Genomic DNA, 22401 nt, shown 5'->3' with positions numbered 1-22401 from the left:
AGTGTAAGAGCAGAAATACAGGGTAAAGGTGAATGCATATGATTGAGTATCTAGCTACAGTAATGTATATTTTTTGGTTTCTTGTGTACAAATGCATCAGCTCACTGCCCATATTTATTAAAACAAAAGTGAAGAATTATATGGTAAAGAAATCTCTCCTTATTTGTCATGGGAATAGCCCATTTGTATGGAATAAATACTATCTGAAGTTTAAATGTATTAAGTACATTAATTTTCTATAAAAGCTATACATACTGTATTTATATACACAGAGAGCAATTATTAGAACTTTAGATATTGGAAATGGTATTTGGTATTCCATAGGTACAGCAATGCATTCAAAAAATGCACTCCAGTCTTAATTTGTGTATTTTTTTCTGTGATGGCTGCCCCCTATATGAAATAACTGCAATAGACAGGAAGTAACCCCCTAGCTTCTGCTGCCAAGTTTCACACGCAACCAGGTAAAGAATAATAAGACAAGTTTAGCAGCAGCAGGGGAACTCCATGCCATCCTCATCATCGGTTTGTATTTTTTTTTAACCAAACATAGAAAATCAGCAGTCCAGAAACTTCTGAACTATAAACCCCAGCATCCCACTCAGAGAAAAAGATAGTCATAGCTGGAATTTGTAGTCTAACTTGGCAATGTGAATGTGAATTAAGGTCATGCAGTCACAAAACAGTATAAAGAATTCAATTCTCTAAAAAAAAATGCAATATTCTAATGAAGAGGCTGCATTATTTTTACTAATAGTTTACAATACATACATGTTACATGATAGCAAGAACGAATGACTATTCAGTGTTGGAATAGCAAAACATGCTGGGCGGTATGTAAAAATTGCATTCATACCACAAGTTGGAGATCCAGACAACAGGATTTAAGTCTACAAGTAACCTCCTCCCATTAGCAACTTAGACAGCACATAAGTATATAATCTACCAAAAGACTGTTTCACCCAGTGCTGTGAATTTAACAGATATTATAAGCAACTAGTAACAAGAATACTGTGTACTGGGGTATTAACAATAACTCATTATAGGAAAATTACTTATTATAGACCGTAATAAAAGTCATTTATCTTGAACAAATAAAACAAGTTATGCATGATGAGTTAATTAAAAATGCCTTAAGAAGTTTGTGTGTGTGTGAGTGTGTATGTGCTAGAGAATGGAGTGGCTGATTCCCAAGGTGCATCCCTATCATTGAAACAAAATGTGAATTCCCCTTGAGGCATTAATTGTTTTGGAAACTTACTAAGCACAGAGGAATGTAACCACTCTGACGAAGTCCATATGTCTATTACACAGCAGCAAAATATTCCTCTAGGAACATTAGCATTCACCCACAAACATATTCATTTTATCTATTAGAATAAATTCTTACAGTATTATATAACTACTACTTCTCAGCTTTTGCAACTTGTTCTTAACCATTACATTACAAGGCCTTTCTATTATTAGAAATATACCGGATTTTTCGAGAAAAAAAAGCAATTTGAAGGTCAGTTATCAGAACCCCAATGTTGTAGGAGCATACAAATGTAGCTGTGATTATTTAATACAGGTATAGGATCCCTTACCCGGAAACCCGATATCCAGAAAGCTCAGAATTACGGAATGGCTGTCTCCCATAGACTCCATTTTATCCAAATAATCCAAATGTTTAAAAATGATTTCCTTTTTCTCTGTAATAATAAAACAGTAGATTGTACTTGATCCAAACTAAGATATAATTAATCCTTATTGGAAGCAAAACCAGCCTATTGGGTTTACTTAATGTTTCAAATTAATTTCTAGTAGACTTAAGGCATGAAGACCCAAATTACGGAAAGATCCATTATCCGGAAAACCCCAGGTCCCGAGCATTCTGGATAACAGGTCCCATACCTGTATATCACCTCCACCCAGTATCTAGAAAACAGCAACTGCTCTTTTCTAATTTCTTTGCACTGCATAAAATGCAATACATGTAAATTGGTGCAGCAATTACAGTATATTAACTATAGCTCCCTTTCATGTCTCAGGAATAGTATAATGTTAGTCCTGATCTGTGCTGCTATGTCATCCAATTACTCAGATCAAAAAGGAGTTCCTGTCTACATGTTATCTTGATATATACAGTGCATATTGATTAACAACTGCCTCCAACAATTTGTTTATATGAATAAACTGTCACTTGTAAACCAAAGGTATGCTCATTATGGTGTCGAGCTATAAAGATCAACTATAAATACAGGAACACTGCAATGGAATTCAATATTTACAAGGATTTCCATTACGTTGCAGTTTGACCTTGTGACTACTAACACAGATATATTGGAGCCTCCAATGTTATTGCACCTGATAATGCGATGAATGTGCAATATTCTACATTAGTAATGTTACAAAATGTAATGTTAACACTAACTAAACCAGCAGTTGATCTAACCTGAATAAAATATACATTATCACCATCTTCTTGGCAAATAAATAATCCTTGTGGATTTGTTAAGCTTTGCAACATTATTATAAACATCAACCTCCAATTAAAATCAGTCTGTAGCTCCTCACCATGGTTTGGTCTTGATTGTCACGATCATCATTATAGATGATAAGAAAATAATATTGGTTGTTTTAGTCTTTTTAATCAGTGGTACCTGTTCAACATAAAGTATTAATTGTTTTGATAAGAGAATGCAGTAGATGTAATAAGCTTTGATGCATTCATCTTGACTGTAAATTGATATGAAATTGAACTGAAGCCTATAATCTGTTTAATTGATGTTTTCAGCGTGTCATTGACAGTTTAGCTAATTACTTCCTCAAACTACATTTACAGCTCAAACACAGCCTGAAAAAGTTTTATATATATATATATATATATATATATATATATATATATATATATATATATATATATATATATATATATATATATATATATATATATATATATATAGTCATCTGGAAAAAAAGTTTCCTGGACCAGCACTACCCTTCGTGATTTCAGTGTTTTTATTTATACACACATAAAGACAGGGAGTGGCTATATGTGTGTATAAATAAAAACACTGAAATCACGAAAGGAAGTGCTGGTCCTGGAATCGTCTGTTCCAGATGACTAAGTAATTGATAATGACCCTGTACTTTACAACTACTATATATATATATATATATATATATATATATATATATATATATATATATATATATATATATATATATATATACATATATATATATATATATATATATATACATATATATATATATATATATATATATATATATACATATATACATACATATATACATATACATATACATATATACACGCACCGAATCGGTTTTCGAGATTTGGCCAAATCCTTCTGCCCGGCCGAACCGAATCCGAACCCTAATTTGCATATGGATATCAGGGAGGGAAATCATGTGACTTTTTGTCACAAAACAAGGAAGTAATAATGTTTTCCCCTTCCCATCCCTAATTTGCATATGCAAAATAAGATTGGGTTTCGGTTCGGTATTCGGCCGATTCTTTCGCAAAGGATTCAATATCTGATTTACTCTTGGTTAGCGGATCAGGTGCATAACTTTCATTATATTACCCCCTTAGATTACTTCTTACATTAAGGGCAGCCTAAAACTATTAAAGGGGTAAGGTGGCAACCATAGTCACATTAATATTACAAAATATTAAATGTGACAAATTAGGCCACATGTTGGAGCACTCTCTCTCTCTCTCTAGCTTTTGCTGAACTACATCACTCAGTTTGATGGTCCCAGTGGGATCCTGGAAATCTAACAGCTAGAGGGCCACAGACAGAATATTACTAGTTTTAAAAAATATACCATATCTGGCTATATACAAAAATATAGCCAGAAAAAGAAACAATGTTTCTAACTTAATTGGCTTTTGGCAGAGAGCCCAGAACAGCCACCAGGTGCACTTGGAAACTTTTGTAACAATTTAAGATAAGCAAATAAGTAATTGTAACAATGTAAGAAAACAGGTCTCTTGGAAATGTGTTCTGACTTTCATAACCCGCCAATTTTTGTAAAATGAACATGGTAATCAGGGGGTGTGGTCACAAAAATGGGTGTGGTCAATATATATATATATATATATATATATATATATATATATATATATATATATATATATATATATATGTCCATAAGTGCCTGCACTCCTGATCAAACAATTGCGGGGTGCAAGTTCAAATATTCAGCATACAGGTCTGTGCTGGAATAAACAATTCCTGGACCAGCACTCCCTTTATGATGTGGCAGTTATTATATATACACACATATTACAGAAATTTTATGTTTCTGTCCCCATTAAGACCATTCTTAAGGATTACAAAAGTCCTAATGGGGGCATTCTTAAGGAAGGTGCTAATGGGGACCGTAACGTCGGATTTCTGTAATATGGGTGTATAAATAATAAACGCCACATCATAAAGGGAGTGCTGTTCAAGGAATCCGTTTCAATCTAATAGGTCTGTCGAAGTAATAGTGCATTCGATCAAATTCGAATCAAAGTTTTTGCCAAAAAAACTTTGATTTTCCACCAATTGACTCCATATAGGTTCTAGGAGGCCCCCCATAGGCTAAAACAGCAACGTGGCAGGTTTTAGATGGCAAATGGTAGAAGTCGAATTTTTAAAGAGACAGTACATGATAAATTTCAATATTCAAATTTTCAATTCTTTTCTAATCGAATTTGGACTATTCCCTAGTCAAAGTACACAAAAAATAGCTAGAAACTTGATTTTTTTTTTTTAATTCGAAAATTCACCTCAACCTTTTATAAATCTGCCCCAAAGTATAGACCATATGCTGTCCTACATGGGCCCCCATAAATTGAAACAGTGTGTTCAGAGTATTGTGTACAATGTTTTATGAAATATGTTTATTTCTCCTATGTTCAGTACTATAATTCACCATGTTATAATATATTTAAGTTGGAAGAGAACTGATTGAATTTGCCAAGCTATTTCCACTTCTAAAGACATTGATGAATGTAGCAATGGGGAGTAATCTGGGCTCTGTGATAGCTCTAAAACACTACCATATTATGTTTCTGTGCTTGGTCTCATAAGCCAACCCACTGAATGATATCATGATGCAGATAAAACCAGGATTGGAGGTAAGTACTTAATATCACAATAAACCGGAAAAAATAAAAAAAGGCCCCGGACAAAAACTGAAAATAAATAACTGACCAAAGGATTAAATTCAATTAATTTTGCTTATAGAGAGCATGAACTTTTAATAAGCAGTTACTTTGGGATATAGTCCTTATAATCCAAACTAAGGGACAAAATGCATACACAAAGTAACTTAAATATATTGAGAACAGGTACATGTGTCGCATTTAAAATTATTTAGAAAAAAATCTTAATGACAGTACTTGCAATAACATTTAACAGGCATGGAAACACTTATCAAGCATAGTGTCTACAGTATATCAGAGACAGAACTCAGCTGAATTACAATAAAACCCACTTGCACTTTTTTAGACTTCCTACCTGCCTGTCCTTCCTATACAGCTCCCTTATCGTATATCAGCATTACACACTATAGCATATATCAAACTAACACTACACCCCCACCTTTTTCCAGCTCTTAATATACGGTCCTTAGAGACCCTCAAAATCTAAGAACGCAAGTCTGAATGAAATGTTTAGCATTTCCAGCCTATCGGAGTGTTCCTTTCCCTGCCCACTTGGATATGTTCTATAATTCATAACTGACTAGACCTCTAGGTCAAGATTAAATCCTGGAAAGTTGAGGCTGTACTAGAGCAGACAGTTTGTGCCCTTCCAGGGCATTTCTAGGGAGACCTTCTAACATATTTTGTTTTACAGGAGAGACAATGTTATGTTATGAGAAAACCTAGATACAAAACATCACAGAGAATAGAATTGATTTTCACCAAGAATTTTCAGCCATGGTAGATCCCTAAAAGCAAATAAATTGCAAGTTTTTTTTTTTTTTTTTTTAAAGAGCCCTCTGTCCATTTATAATATGCATACTGGCAACAAACATGCATGAGGTTTGGGGGGAGGGGAAGCAAACATATGATATAACTCACGTGATTGCAGACATGAGATTAAAAACAAGAGAAAATATATCTGCACCCCCAAAGGATGGCCAGAGTAAAACAGAGAAAATAAATAACTCATAAATACTTTGCCATTAATCAGCAATCCTTGTAATGCACTTTGCGGAAGATAAAAGTGTCCAGAGAAAAGAATCTGAAAAGAAAGCTGGAAAGGATTTCCATTTCTTTTGGGTTATTATTATGTGCCATGTGTCCCCAGTGCTTTGGCCAGACCTCGAGTGCATAGATGGGAAACCGCATAGGTTTTTGCAAGGAGGATGTTTTGCACTGAGCAGTGAGGAGAATACATTAGTCCAAGCACTTACTGGCAAGCCAGCACATTTGCCCCCACTGGTATTTTATAATCTACAAATAATATCTCCTAAAAATTAAACACTAAAAAAAATACTCTGTGCCGACACATTGTTGGATCAGGAGGTCCAATGCTGCCAAGACTCAGACACATTGTCTTCAAGATGCTCACATTAAGTGTTAAGTGAAGTAATGTGGGATGGGGATGCATTCTCAACACAGCAACCCAGCTTATTTATAAAACATCAGCTGAGAGGAGCAGCCAACAATTATTTCACATAGGGACACGCGGAAGGAGGCAAGTCTCAATAAAATAGAGGTACATTCACACTGCCACGTGTATATGGCTTTAGCTGCCATGCAGCGAGCAATGCATTACTCAGCATTGCATTACAATCCCCACAGTGTACTACACGAACATATAGTGCATGTATAGACTGAAGGGATGGTCAGATTGAACAAGCAAAAAGTCTAATATGCGGTATGGAAACAAGCATAGTGTAAAGTCTTGCAGTACTTATGGTATAGGACATAGCCGTCTTCTAATAGTATATAAGGGTTGCTTGCAAATATCACAACTGAAAATCAGAATGACATGCTCTCTACTGTCAACCTATAAGAAATGTGCTACAGTAAAGAGACACAAAAAAAGAACCCCACATATGCTTAGTTTAGTATTTTGCTTTTCCAGTGAGTACCAAAGCCTTTACAGGCAGCTTTTTCACTTGGATCGCCTACAGAATCTGAATAAATGGCCAATGCATAAGGAATCTCTTTCTAGTGAAGTCTGGGCTGTGCTGCCCCTGCATGTCACATTAGACTACACATTAGACTCTCGCAGATATGGCTAAGATGGAAGCAAGTGCTTGCCTTGGTGTACCTGTATATTCAATAGTCTTAAAGGATAATATGATAAATAGAAAATTTATTTTTTAATAGAAAGTAGGGGCATTCATTATTCTAACACAGATCAGTCAGATATCCTCTTTACACAGGCTTATTTGATAGGGAAATCACCAATAAACTGTGTAAGTGTACACTGACTATAGTATACTGTATGTAGTCACTATATTGTGTGGGAATAGTAAAACCAGAAGCAAGTAAAAATAAGTTGTAAAATAAACACAGACAAACAGCATATACTCTGAAAGGAGACCGGTATATGAAAATTCTGTATTTATATGTGTACAGATCTTTATGAATGCTAAATAGGGTGGTATTAATATACTAATAGATATTTTTAAGGAAACACTCCCAACAGATAGACACACATCTACATGTGTTTTTAGTGTGCAGCAAGAGGCAGATAAAGATAAAATAAATGAGCTGCAAGTTCTTACATGTGTCTTTTTAGCAGTGCAGAGTATAAAGTTCCCCAGTGTGCAGTTACTAAACTGCATTACATGCTGATATTGGGTGCTCCACACACACAGGCACGTCCTGCACATCTCATGTTCCCACTCTGATCCCATGCACTGGAATTTAGTGCCCACTATTCTACCATGAGGGATGGTACATACACAGGAACATTTTCACTGTTTTGGTACTAGCCTGTTAATCTCCAGATGTTCTTCTGGCTTCATGATATAAATCTACAATACATTTGCTTGGTACTCGGTGTTCATCTCCCCTGCTAGTCCCAAGTAAAAGGGCTTTAGAAACCGTGATCCTTAAGCTGTTTTGAACTACAACCCAAAACATGAATGCTGGGAGCTGTAGTACAACAGCTTCTGTAGGACTGCAGGTTGTACAACTCTCATTTCCTTCCCTTGTGTGTAGAATATGTAGAATTACTTGTGTGCTAGCATGGTCTCAACCCTGAATAGTAAAATATCTGTCAGAAAGCCCCTCTTACACTACTGCAGTGCTGCTCTTTAACTGGGGTGGTCTGGGCAAGATGAATCCCCATCACAGTCTGCTTTCCTGCATGGGACTGAATAGCATCTGTCTACCAGGAAAAGGAAATGCAAAATCCTATATGAAATACACAGGGGCAGAGTGATCACTGGGTACAACACAGAAGTACTACACATGGGCACCAGACAGGGGCACAGATCTTTGAGGCACTACAAGGGGCATAGGGGTCACTGAGGTATTACAAAGGGAACACTGGGGCATTACTGACTGATGGTTTGCCTAATATAAAGGGAATAAGAATGACTGAGTTAATACACATGTGCAAAGGGGTCACTTGGGTAATAAACAGGTGACTGCTGACTGGGACAACAAGCGCAGGTGCATTTGGCCTCACACACACACACACACACACACACACACACACACACACTAGAAGAGCAGGGAAGGAGCTATAAGGAAGAAGAGATGTGCTAGTAAGATTACATAATGCCGTTGCTGTGGCCAGTGCCTATGGTACCTCTGTAGGTTCTTACCTGGGAGCCGGGCGCCTCCCCCCTCCCCTTCCTTCAGTTCAGCCGCATTGATACTGCAGATGGTCCCTTTCCCAACATCCCCGCACTCCGCCAATACTCCCAGAAATCGCTGCAACGCCGCTTAAGAGATCCAGATGTCCGTGGGGTCGGCAATCAACAACGCGCAGCTGAGCAGGTTCCCAATAATCCGCGCACCTTCCTGATAGATAACTGCCTCCTTGAATGAGGGGGAAGAGTCGGACGCAGCTCTTGGGGATAATTGAAGCCCTTTCGGTTTAGACTGCAGGTGCCTGCAGTGAAGAGACAGTCGTTTGCTGACACTCCGTATCCCTGCGGCTCTTGTGTGTGTCTCTCACAGCTTGTGCGGCGGTTACTTGCTCTGCCTCCTCCCGCTCCACTCACACAGCTCTGCAGCTACTCACAGCCTTAGCCACATATACCATATCCTATAGCAATGACACAAGCTCCGGTATATCGTGTGCCAGTTGAATGTGTGTAGGTGCCACCTCTCCAGAAATGGCCACTTGCCTTTCCAAATGTGATAAATGTCAGCGCCTTCCCTGTGCTCCTGCCGGGCGCCTCCCGCTCTGCATTCACTGGAAAGTTTGTCTGGAATAGCGCTGCGTGTGCGCCTGTCTGTGCATGTGTGCCCCCCTACTAGTGCTCACAACTTCCAGCTGCCCGTGCTTCGGCTTACGAGTCCTCCCCCTTCTTACTCACCAGTGACATCTACCATCTGCACCCTGATTGGCCTATCTGTACACTTTTATTTGCCAGCACCCAAGCAAGACCTCCAGAAAGAGTGAGGGCCATAGGCTTCTCACTTCTTTCTGGAGGATGAGACTGAAAACATATTAACTTATATTGCTTAATTATAATATTGAAGTATACTGAAATGTGTTTAATATGAGATAATTCATATGGAAGTCAGCTGAATATTTCTAGTGTGCTCCTATGAGGGTCAGTGGTGATGAGGCCCAAGATGTGTTTCAGGAACAAGTGAAACAGACACTAATGCAACGCCCTGAACCCCTATTAATAAGCATTTTTTTGGGGAGGGGAAATTCCATATAATATTTCATTCCAAAATGCTGCATCTTTGTGCAGGCCTCAGATAATTAAGCAGGTAAGTGTGTGATGCTTTGCACATCTGCATTCTATTCTGACCCTCTCACTGCTTCAGTGGTTTGTACACAGTGGGTATTGCTGCAGTGGCATGTTCACAAGCATTAGCACCAAAGAAAAACTTTTGCAGGGTATCTGTGCCCTCATACCAGCTTAGTGAATTAGCCTAGCAATCAGTCAGCACTTTGCAAGGGACAGCAAAAACCTTTCCAGTGGTGTAAATGTAAAGGAAGCAGACGGGGCCTGGACCATGAGGTCCACTTCCTATACAGACAACTACTGACACATTTTTATGCACCTGCTTAAGCAGAGGGATGACACACAAACACATGCACAAGCAGGGGGTGGATTAGTTATCTTTGTGCACTGGGCCCCTCTGAAGATTTTATTGCAGGGGGCAATTTCTTATTCTGCCCCTGAAGCCTTCTAGGACCCACCACCAACAAACCTTACATCAAGGACCCACTAGAACTGGTGGCAGTAGATCATTGGTGGTTTGAAAGGGATAATATTGTGCTTGTGCTTAATTAATAGCGTGTTGAGGTAGAGAAATGTGTGTTAATTAATTGCCTATGTAGGACCAAATGCTCTTAAACCTTAGGTTGTACACATTTCAAAAATAATTAGAAGTGCGAGTGCTAGTGCAAATTGCAATCTTAGATTGCCAGTGAAAAAATTAATCCGAATTAGTTGTTAAATGTTATTAGGTGTTGAGAAAATGAATTCATTAAATATTTAAAAAGGAGAAAAATACCAAAACCAGCATTTAGGAAATTGAAGTAGGAAAAAGAAAATAGTACAGAGGTGGAGAAGTCCCAAGAAACTGCTGCCTGATTCATTTCTAGGCCCTGGGACCCCACTCGGGGAGACAGTAGGACGCTGGGGACTGTGGTCTCAAGACTAACTTTCTATCTTGAAACAGAGCTAATCTTCCCTGTAAAACCACAAATCCACCAGTGCCATGTAATAAAATGAGTTATTAAGAGAAATTTTAAATGCAGTTGAGGTAGGCTACGTTGTTCAATCGCTATAAATTTAGTTAAAAACAAAGTCTGGATAGATAGGGTCGTTTTGCCAACATGTGTGTCGCCTGGGCTTTCTTAAGGCAAACTCAAATTTATACCGATTGAACAACGTAGCCTACCTCAACCGCATTTAAAATTTCTCTTAATAACTCATTTTATTACATGCCACTGGTGGATTTGTGGTTTTACAGGGAAGATTAGCTCTATTTCAAGATAGAAAGGTAGTCTTGAGACCACAGTTATTAATTAATTATATTTGAGATGTTATGCTAAGTTATTTAAACTTTTGATAACTGCACAAAGCACTTTGTCAACGGGTAAAATATTGAGAATCGTTGAGGTGGTGGAGAGAGGGTTTTTTTTTTACTATTTTCCTTTAATAAATTAAAAGTAGATCTCTGGCGTAATTATTATTGATAGTAGAAGTATTAAAACATATTTATTAAGCACTAACATATCCTCAGCACTATACAATAAATGGGTATATACACTGATCATTCAGATTTACATACAACGCAACTAGTAACCAAAAAGTAAGGAGGGCCCTGCCCAAAACAGCTTACAGCTGATGGGAATTGTCATTGTCTGGGGTCCACTAGGACTATATATATATTTGTGTGTGTCCACACATTTAAAGCTTTTTGCTCAACAAAACAGTTTCAGAATTTTTAGAAGGTCCAATTAACCCCAGCAACCAGGCAGTGTCTAGTATACAAAATACCAAAATTGAACCTTCACAGAGCAATAGTTCTTTTGTCTGCCAGGTTATGAAAGCAGGAAAGAAGAAGAGTATCTATAATACATATACTAAAAGTAACTTACCCAAAAATTATTTATAAATGTAATTGGTATTGAAAGCAGTGCTTATCCCTTTCTGTTCTCTGGATCTGATGTAACAGGAGTCAGTTCTCTAAGTCTCTCAATAAACTTTAAATGGGTGGCTTGCAACATTGTTTCAGGAGCCAGAGCTTGGAGTGTAAAGAATATAAGCAAATACTTCATTTAATAACAACTGCATTACAAATAACTGTAAAAGATATATGTAATGAATGTATATTAGAAATTTGCATACAATGACATTTTCTTTCACTGTGCAAGAAAAAAAAGTTTGGGTTTGAGAACCCATTTAACCAGGATGGAACTGGGTTTGGGAATCAAACAATTTATGCACTTTCTTTTGAACAGCCGCGCTAAGTATAAAATGTCCAACCTACCATCTTTCTTTCACAAATGATGCAACAGAGTATTTTATTCTAATCTGTTTTCCATACTGGACAGACACAGACTGGGGTAATCATTTTATGTGAACAGGGCCTCAAGCCATAGCAGTCTGCATTCACACAACACATATCAATGCTACCTTCTGTTTAAAGGATTTGGAAATAAATAAATGAAAGCACAGTGAGAGATTTAGGTGCAGGGGTCAGGAAAGAAACCTTGCTGCAGAGTATACACATTTTGTCCCTTCCCACAGATTCTCTTACACACAGAAACACAGACCCTTATGTAAATGGATAGGTCAATATATATTGTTCTCATAAATATATAATGATGTGTATACCATAAAAGAGTGAATCCTTGAACTGTCTGTCACAGTTGTTGCATTTTACATTTTGGGCAGCTGCTAATGTAGGATAAGCTTTTTAACTCAATCAGCGACCTCCTTCCAAAACAATTTGACCCCTGTTTTAGTCCCCTTCGGTGACCTGATTTACTCTGCTCAGATGTCTTTAAATGGGCTGATAAATGATACACATCTAAAACATAGGGGCTTATTTAGTAATGTAATTATTTTGTCTTATCATACATTTCAGTTATTGTGAAAATTGCCACTCCTGTTTGACATGTTCATTGCTGTAAAGTGTGCTGACAGCCCATCTCCCCAGCCAGGGATATTGTTACAGCGCTTGGGATTTAAATTGCATTGGCTCTTACATGTCAGAGAGGCTCAAAATGTTCTTTTCTATGCAGATCTATATTAGATAAACCAGTCTGAATAAAAATGGGTGGCCTTGTAGAGCTGCACTAGGATAGCCATGGTTGCAGGAAACTTAGAAGTATGCAGGGTAAAGGCAGTCTGGGAGACAAGAAAGTACCAGTAGTGAAAAATTGCTAGCCTTTTATGTGAACAGCCCCAATAGCTACTGTGTCCAAAATGATGGGAACAATACCACATAATAGAGTATTGTATTCCCCCACAGTTCAGACGTGCTACAGAGGGATACACAAGTAATAATACATAGAAAATAAAAGAATTCAGCTGAATCTCAGCTTGCAGTATTTCAGCAGGAGCAAAACACTCCCTTAGTCATACAAAATAAAATCTTCAACTTTTTATCCAATTAGATTTTTAATGTGAGATGATTATGCCGTGGGGGAATGAACCGGCGATAGTCTGGTAACTTATTACACCACTTCAGAGTATTAGGATATTAAAGAGTAATTATGACCCCATTTACAAATGGCCATCAGATTACTAGAAACACATAAGTGCATAGAACAGGCAGATCTTTTTAGCACTGTGGCTTGACAGTAGTGATGGGCGAATTTGCGCCATTTAGCTTCGACGAAAAATTCACAAAACGGCGCCGGTGTCTCGTTTTTGACGCCGGCGTCCGTTTTTTGGATGCCGGCGCAAATTCGCCGTCGAAAATGTGCCGTGAATTTATTCGCAGGCAGCGAATCACGCAAATTCGACGCATATATATATATACAGTCATATGATAAAGTTTGGGAACCCCTCTCAGCCTGCATAATAATTTACTCAACTTTCAACAAAAAAAAGATAACAGTGGTATGTCTTTCATTTACCAGGAACATCTGAGTACTGGGGTGTTTTCTGAACAAAATTTTTAGTGAAGCAGTATGTATGAAATTACATCAAATGTGAAAAACTGGCTGTGCAAAAATTTGGATAATTTAGCCAATTTGAATGCATGTAACTGCTCAATATTGATTACTGGCAACACCAAATTGGTTGGATTAGCTCGTTAAGCCTTGAACTTCATAGGCAGATGTGTCCAATCATGAGAAAAGGTATTTAAGGTGGCCAATTGCAAGTTGTGCTTCTGTTTGACTCTCCTCTGAAGAGTGACAGCATGGGATCCTCAAAGCAACTCTCAAAAGATCTGAAAACAAAGATTGTTCAATATCATGGTTTAGGGGAAGGCTACAAAAAGCTATCTCAGAGTCTGTTTCAACTGTAAGGAAAGTAATCAGGAAATTGAAGGCCACAGGCACAGTTGCTGTAAAACCCAGGTGTAGCAGGCCAAGAAAAATACAGGAGGGGAATATGTGGAAGATTGTGAGAATGGTTAAAGACGACGCAAAAATCACCTCCAAAGACCTGCAAGAACATCTTGCTGCAGATGGTGTATCTGTACATCGTTCTACAATTCAGCACAATTTTCACAAAGAACATCTGTATGGCAGGGTGATGAGAAAGAAGCCCTTTCTGCACCTATGCCACAGAGTCACTTGTTGTATGCAAAAGCTCATTTAGACAAGCCACAGTCATTTTGGAACAAAGTGCTTTGGACTGATGAGACAAAAATTTAGTTATTTGGTCATAACAAAAAGCAATTTGTATGGCGGAAGAAGAACACCGCATTCCAAGCTACCTGCTGTCAAATTTGGTGGAGGTTCCATCATGCTGTGGGGCTGTGTGGCTAGTTCAAATGCCCAAATTTATGCACCTAACATTTTGTTATGATGCATATTTTCTGTTAATAAACTTTATGTAACTGCTGAAATACTACTATTTCTATAAGGCATGTTAAATATTAAAAAGAAGTTGCTACTTCTCAGCCAATGATAAACAAAACTCCAAAAAATTAACAGGGGTTCCCAAACTTTTTCATTAAAAAAAATCCTTTATTCACCTTGCATTAAAAACATGCAGCCCCCAGCAGCATCACTAGGGCCTAATGCATTTTGGGCAGTCCCACACTTAATCATAGGCTTATAGGAACAGGTAACCATAGACAAACCAACGTTTATGGTACTCATTCTTTCGGGCTGAACTGGAAAAGCAGAAAGTGAAGATGAGCCGCAGAGCTGTGGAAATTTCCATCAGGACTAATAATCCTAAACCAAAGTTCTATTTCCGGAGTTTTATGAGTCCAAGGACACTGGTTAAATGACCTGGAGTGTGCCCTTAATTCTTCAGCCTTTCAATGCTTGTGAATGTCTCCTTAAGAGGGGACTAATAAATTCTCAACTATTATAGTGTAGTGTAAAATATGAGCAATCTTCAGTGTGTCATAGAATGCTATTCATAGAAAAATAAATTCCCTTCACTACTACACATTTTTTTCTCCTTATCTGTCCAAGAGAATTGCAAGAAGTGGCACAATACAATGTTACCCAGCAGCTTCCTTTCTCAGTAATTACAACATTCCAGTAGATGAGAGATAAACTGTTTCTCCCAGACTTGTTAGCTTCAAGAGCAGTTAAAGCAGAATAATGTTTTTTGTTTTTTTTTATCCCAGTTCAATGATTTTCGATTGAGTTAAAAAATTATCTAGCCTTACTCCTACTCCCTGCTTGCCATAGACCTCTTAGATCAGTGCTGTTAGATCAGGGATTTGGCTTAGACCTTTTATGGGGTTAAACTTTTAATTAGGCTTTCTCAACTCAAAACAAGGTTATACGTCAACAATCAACAGAGACTCATCATCATTTCAGAGGCATGCACGATAGTAACAATCATTCCCCTGGTTTGCATCTTGACTGGCATTCGTACTTATTTGTTTCCCCTTGAGTTACAGTTTGGGAACCACTGTGTTAAATCCAAGAAGCATAACAGTACAGGTTGTACTAGTAATCCTCTTCTATAATATCATAAATTTTGCTAGTGAAAAAATGTTCCAAAATGAATGGTACTACATTTTACATAACAGAATACACCATTTTCCTATGTATGCATAACAAACATTGACAAGATTTATTATAAAAAATAAGCAAGCTATATTGTACTGTCCAGTTCTGGATTTTGAATTCACTGCACATTTTGTATAGCTTGATGTGCTGAGACAAGCAAGTCAGGGTGATGTGTTATTCAGAAGTTATTGTCTGGTGAAGCCAATCAAGCATTCTATCATTATAATTTAAACACATTGGGCACTGGCCTTCATTTACAAACACATTGCAGCACATCAGACATATGCTTTCATTATTCTAACTAAAGCAGGCCAGTCAAAGCTAATTTCCGATTGGTTGCTATAGGTTACAGCCCAAGTGCAAATGAGCCTGATGGTTCAATTTAAAGTATTTTGGATGCCATTGCATTTTACCTTGCATAATCAGCCAGAAAAATTGCATAAAGATATAAAAATGCACTAAAATTTAAAGGATCAGTAACAGCAAAAATGAAAATTATTAATTTCACCTCACATACAATTTCAGAATGTAAAGCCGGCCGCACATAGATCACTATAAACTTATTTTTTATAACATAATAAACCTGCTCTCATACATGTGAGTGGATAATTGCCTGCCAGTATGGACAAACTGTATATGTTAAAAAAAAAAACCTCACCATGAAAATTGAATTTTTAATAAAGTACGTAAATTGCTAGGTTTAAGCCTAAACATAAATAAGGCTGCAAGAGTAGAACATTTGGAATAGTGGGTATAGATAATTTATTAGTTTATTATATATCATTATTAGAATGAAAAACATCAGTAAGGGGCAAATAAGGATCACATTGTATGCTCCTCTACATATGCAACTGCAAAGACAGAACTGAAAAGCATACAGTAGTCCAGCTGCAAAGCAAAAAAAAAAACATTTTAACACTAAAAATAGACTTTACAAGACAAGTATAATGGTGCAAACCACACAGACAGAGGTTTAGCAGTAGAAACGAGTCAAAGTGGAAATTTCAAATAATGGAATACTAGATACTAAAGCAGAACCCAATTTTGCATACTATAACACCATCAGTGAAGTATTTTCTCCAGAAAATTGTGTAGTTAATCTGTCAACAGGTTACTAAGCAGCCTGTGTGTATTTTTATATCAATATAATATTACTTGGAGGTTTAGGTGGCAGCAGAATCGGGCATGTGCAATGGTGTTATCAACTACACATATGAATCATCACTCACTGCATTGCTGGGCATTATTGGTGGTGGAAAGATTATAAGCATTCCCCAGACAGATTATAATGTACATCGGGCCTGCTAATTTATAGGTATAGAAAGACAGGTCTGTGCTACCTGTTTGCCCCTGAGGCATGGTTTGGAAAGATATAAAGCTTTAAGTATTATTCGCCATTAGGGATGTCGCGGACTGTTCGCCCGCGAACTAATTCGCGCGAACATCGACTATTCGCGTTCGGCGAATGTTCGCGAACGTCGCGCGACGTTCGCCAATTTGGGTTCGCCTTAGCTGGCGCTTATTTTTGCCCTCTCACCCCAGACCAGCAGATACATGGCAGCCAATCAGGAAGCTCTCCCTCCTGGACCACCCCCACACCCCCTGGACCACTCCCCTTCCATATATAAACTGAAGCCCTGCAGCGTTTTTTCATTCTGCCTGTGTGTGCTTGGAAGAGCTAGTGTAGGGAGAGAGCTGTTAGTGATTTGAGGGACAGTTGCTAGTAACTTTGCTGGCTAGTAATCTACTTGATACTGCTCTGTATTGTAGGGACAGAACTCTGCAGGGATTTGAGGGACATTTTAGGTTAGGTAGCTTTGCTGGCTAGTAATCTACCTTCTACTGCAGTGCTCTGTATGTAGCTGCTGTGGGCAGCTGTCCTGCTGCTGATCTCTCATCTGCATCTGTTCTTCAAACAACTGCCACCTAGCTGTCTAAATATCAATAATAATACCGTCTCCAGAAACACCACCCGAGTGACGTTTTTCAAGCAGTAATAATATATTCCGTATCCAACGGCTGTAGTGTATACGTTGACCTTGCAGGCATTATTTGCCCAGTCTTTAACCAAGTGCCACCTAGCTGTGTGAGCTTTTTCACATTCCGTGTCCAGAAACATCACCTGAGTGACGTAGTGTGATTTCTGCCCTTTACAGCACAAAACGCAGCGCTGTGTCAACAATGGATTTTTCAGATACATTTTTGCCCTTGATCCCCCTCTGGCATGCCACTGTCCAGGTCGTTGCACCCTTTAAACAACTTTAAAATCATTTTTCTGGCCAGAAATGTCTTTTCTAGCTTTTAAAATTCGCCTTCCCATTGAAGTCTATGGGGTTCGCGACGTTCGCGAACTATTCGCATGTTTTGTCGCAAGTTCGCGAATATGTTCGCGAACATTTTTTCCGCCGTTCGCTACATCCCTATTCGCCATCAGCATAGAGCTGCTATAGAAGAACTGTTCAGCAAACTAAACGCTTGCATATTGCAAATATGTGATATGAAGACATGTAGGTGACCACCCAAGGAACCTCTCCTTAGAACATAAAGTCCCTTATGAATGAAAGATTCTTTTGGTCCACCTTTCTCGCACCTGAGGGACTTTGGAATAAGGGGCACCAATAATTACTACTTGGACTACCTAGATACACTGATCTTCATACCTCAGTAAGTCAGTTAAAGGCCACACAAGACATGAACCAGCAAAGCGCAACAATACAACACAGTGCTTGAGTAAGAAAAAGTTGACGGATACTATGTATGTGGCATGGTGTGCTAAAACAAGCCACATCCACTCTTATAATAAGCCTTGCCTACCAAAATTTTATGGTTTTACCCACTTTAATTCCAAGCCATGTTGCTATTCCATTTAGGTATTTTTTTCCTAATGACGGTTTGATGGCCAGTGGAATTACCTCAATATGTGGTCTGTAGGAACACCAAAATGAAAATTGTGTATATGACTTTTCTTGGCTGCAAATATAGCTTCTGTAAACACAACACGCTACCTGCATATTGTGTGTCGCAATACAGCATAGTTCCAGCATAATCAATATTACCTCACATTATTTAATATGTATCATTCTCTGGCCATTCATCGATCTGCAAGCTGGGTGATAAACATGTCCATAGAAACTAGGGAAATAAAGCACTAGTAAAAGTAAGCTTTTAATAATAATAATAATAATAATATCCATAAGTCAAAAAAAAATGGAAAATAATTTAAAGGATCCCTTCATTTGCTTATACTTAAACCTTCTTTCTTTTGACCTTGAGGCATGGTCTTGTGTCACCTCTGTGTTTCTAGGAATTTGCTGCTCTGACCTTGGCTGTATGTGAGTGGATCAATCATGATCTCTAAGGTGCCTGTTTTCTAATTAAAACAAATCTGTGTTGTCAAGTCTTTGTTCATAACTTGAATTGAATCTTTTAAATCATTTAATCAATTCTTAGTTTCTTCTGTTAACTCTCTTAAGATTTAGGTACATTTTCAGTACATAACAACCCAAATCAAAATTATGATGTCACACAGATTTAGCCTTTAATCTTCTTTCCTGTTCTGATCTCTAATTATTTGCAGGATTTCATTTGATTCTGCAGCTTCTGCTTGATGTTTGGTCTTTTTATTGCTATAGTGCTCCCAAATTATATTTCTTAATGTAAGGCATTAGACCATGACGCTACTGTCTCCTACAGGAAACATCCCCAACAGTGGCGTAACTAGATATTACTGGGCCCCACAGCAAATTATTTTTCAGGCCCCCAAAATGTTTAGAGGTTGACTTGTTTCTCCAATATTTATTGAAACTGTATATGAATTAGGGCCTCATGGAGACCCTATACCTCCTGGGCCCCCCTGCAGCTGCAGGGTCTGCTTCCTCTATAGTTACGCCCCTGATCCCCAAAAACCAGTGGCCTCACCTATACAACAATAAAAAAAGCTTTTCACACAGGTAGTTGTGTCTGAATTGACTTCATCTATTTTTTTCGTCCACAAAGATCAATTTTGCAATCCCTCTAAATAAAACCCATTGTACATATATAAACTCACACTGACCCTTCATACACTCACAAACTGTACATACTAATATCTATACGAATTGTACATTTTAGTATCACAATATTCTATATTATGCTTGTCCAAGAAATTATCCAAGCCTCTCTAAAAGCCATCAAAGTAGAAGAAAAGGCAATTTACATTGGGGGTACCAAAAGTTAGGCACCCCCGAGTGATTATATTTACTTATCTGATACCCTGGGCTGGTAGAGTCCTGCGCGGGTCCATTTTTTGGAACCCGGTACCCGACCCATACCCGCAAGTACATTATCTGCAACCCGTACCCGCAGACCATCAAGAATCAGGAAGTGCTGTCATTGTAAACTGGAAGTGACATCATCGGAAGTAGACATGATCAGAAAAAAGGAGTAAAATCGCTATTGAGAAGACCCGCGGCCCGACCCGTGACCCGCAGAACCACCGACCCACGTCTATACCTGTACCCGGAACTTCCACCTGCAACCCTCAGGGTACTGCAGGTTTTTGCAGGTAGCCCGCGGGTACCAGCGGGTGCCCGACCCGCTGCAGGACTCTACGGGCTGGTGCTCCTATCATCAGAAATCTGCACCTGCCTGGGGTTCTTTCAGTGAGTACCATGGAGCAATCGCTTCAAATTTTCAAATTTCCCAGGGCAGATTTCCCAATAGCCGGCTGTTTCGGTCAAATTCGGCTATTCTCTGTACTGCGTATGTGCAGCCGCAAGAAAACCGAGGCGAGGAAGCAGGAAGAGGATCGCTCCGTGGTTCTCACTGGAAGAAAGTAAATATAACCACTTTTGGCACCCCCAACTGTAAGTTGCCAGTACTTTATTTGCTTTAGTAGCCACAGAATGACACTGCCCGGAATTAGACAACTTGTTATCTAAAAAACCCATTGATCCTTTTCAGTTAAAGGAGAAGGAAAGCTACGGAGGCATTTTATTGCCAATAGATTAGCCGCAATAGTGCAAGTTAGAATGCTATATTTATTCTGTAGAATGTTTTACCATACCTGAGTAAAAAGCTCTAGAAGCTCTCTGTTTGTTTAGGATAGGAGCTGCAGTATTAACGTGGTGTGACATCACTTCCTGCCTGAGTCTCTCCCTGCTCTGGGCTCAGATTACAGTAGAGAAGGGAGGGGTGGGGGAGAGGAGCAAACTGAGCATGCTCTTGCCCAGGGCAATGAGGTTTAAGCTGAAGGCAGGAAGTCTGATATAGAAGCCCATGAGTACACAATAAAAGGAAAGAAATGCTGTGTTTCTTTTGACAGGGGACTCAGTGCAGAACTACTTGGGGGTTTACTGATATATTTAGATGGACCTTTCTGATAAGGCTTACTTAGTTTTAACCTTTCCTTCTCCTTTAAGGAAACCCCCTGCCTTTTAGTGTACAACTCACATTTATATTATTTCTTCCACAGTGCATAACCTTTGCCTTTGGTTCTCCTTTAACAGAATCGCATGACAACATCATCTGGCAGTGCATTCCACAACCTCACTGTCCTCACTGTGAAGAACCCCCTACCTAGTCTGAAGGGGTGGCATCAGGTGTCGTGATCCTCTTCATGGAAAAAATGGTCCCCTGTTTATTTGCTATGTCTTCTTATGTACTTGCAAAGTGTAATCATATTATCTTGCAAGCGTCTTTTTTCCAAAGAAAACATCCCCAACTCTGATATTCTTCCCTCATAATTAAAGTCTTTCATCCCTCTAACCAATTTAGTTGCACGTCTCTGCACTCTCTCCAGCTCATTTATATCCCTCTTAAGGACTGGAGCCTAAAACTGCACTGCATACTCCAGATAAGGCCTTACCAGGGACCTCGTTATGTTTTCATCCCTTGAGTTAATGCCCTTTTTTATGCAAGAAAGAACTTTATTTGCTTTATTAGCCACAGAATGACACTGCCCAGAATTAGACAACTTTTTATCTACAAAACCCCTAGATCCTTCTCAGTTAAGGCCATGTAGTGTATAACTCACATTTATATTATTTCTGCATAACCTTGCATTTATCAAAATTGAACCTTATTTTCCATTTTGCTGCCCAGTTTTCCAATTTAGTCAAATCGCTCGGCAAAGTGGCAGCATCCAGCATGAAACGCATAGTTTTGCACAATTTAGTATCATCAGCAAAAAAATAGAAACAGTACTTTCAATGCTCACCTCCAGGTCATTAATAAACAAGTTGAATAACAAAGGACCAAGTACAGACCCCTGCAGTACTCCACTTACAACACTAGTCCAATTAGACCATGTTCCAGTTACCACCACTCTTTGTAATCTATCATTCAGCCAGTTCTCTATTCAGGTAAAACGACAACATTTCAGACAAACATTGTAGATCTGGAACTAAGTGGATCACATCCACTGCCATCCCAGGTTCCTGCTCACCTTCACATAGAAATAACTTAAATTAGTCTGGCAAGATCTATTATGCATAAAACCATGCTGGCATATACATAGTAACATAGTATTATTAATTCCAATGAAGTCCAGTATCTTATACCTTAATACCCCTTTGAAAAGCTTTCCTACCACTGA

General features: G+C 38.4%; 1 protein-coding gene across 3 annotated transcripts in view; it reads right to left on the bottom strand.

Moving 5' to 3' along the window:
• The window catches only part of LOC108713037 (plexin-A4), a 558114-nt gene that overhangs the window by 437003 nt on the left and 98710 nt on the right, over window positions 1-22401 (bottom strand). The window contains exon 1 of one of the 3 annotated variants that reach the window (XM_041588449.1): window positions 8797-9513. The exons of the other annotated variants lie outside the window; for them this stretch is intronic. The gene's annotated coding sequence lies outside the window, so the exon portion shown is untranslated. Of the gene's footprint in view, window positions 1-8796; window positions 9514-22401 lie in introns of those variants that run through there. 3 annotated transcript variants of the gene reach the window in all.

This window comes from Xenopus laevis, chromosome 3S (genome assembly GCF_017654675.1).
Source record: "Xenopus laevis strain J_2021 chromosome 3S, Xenopus_laevis_v10.1, whole genome shotgun sequence".
NCBI classification, from domain to species: domain Eukaryota; kingdom Metazoa; phylum Chordata; class Amphibia; order Anura; family Pipidae; genus Xenopus; species Xenopus laevis.
This window is presented reverse-complemented; position numbering and strand designations above follow the sequence as displayed.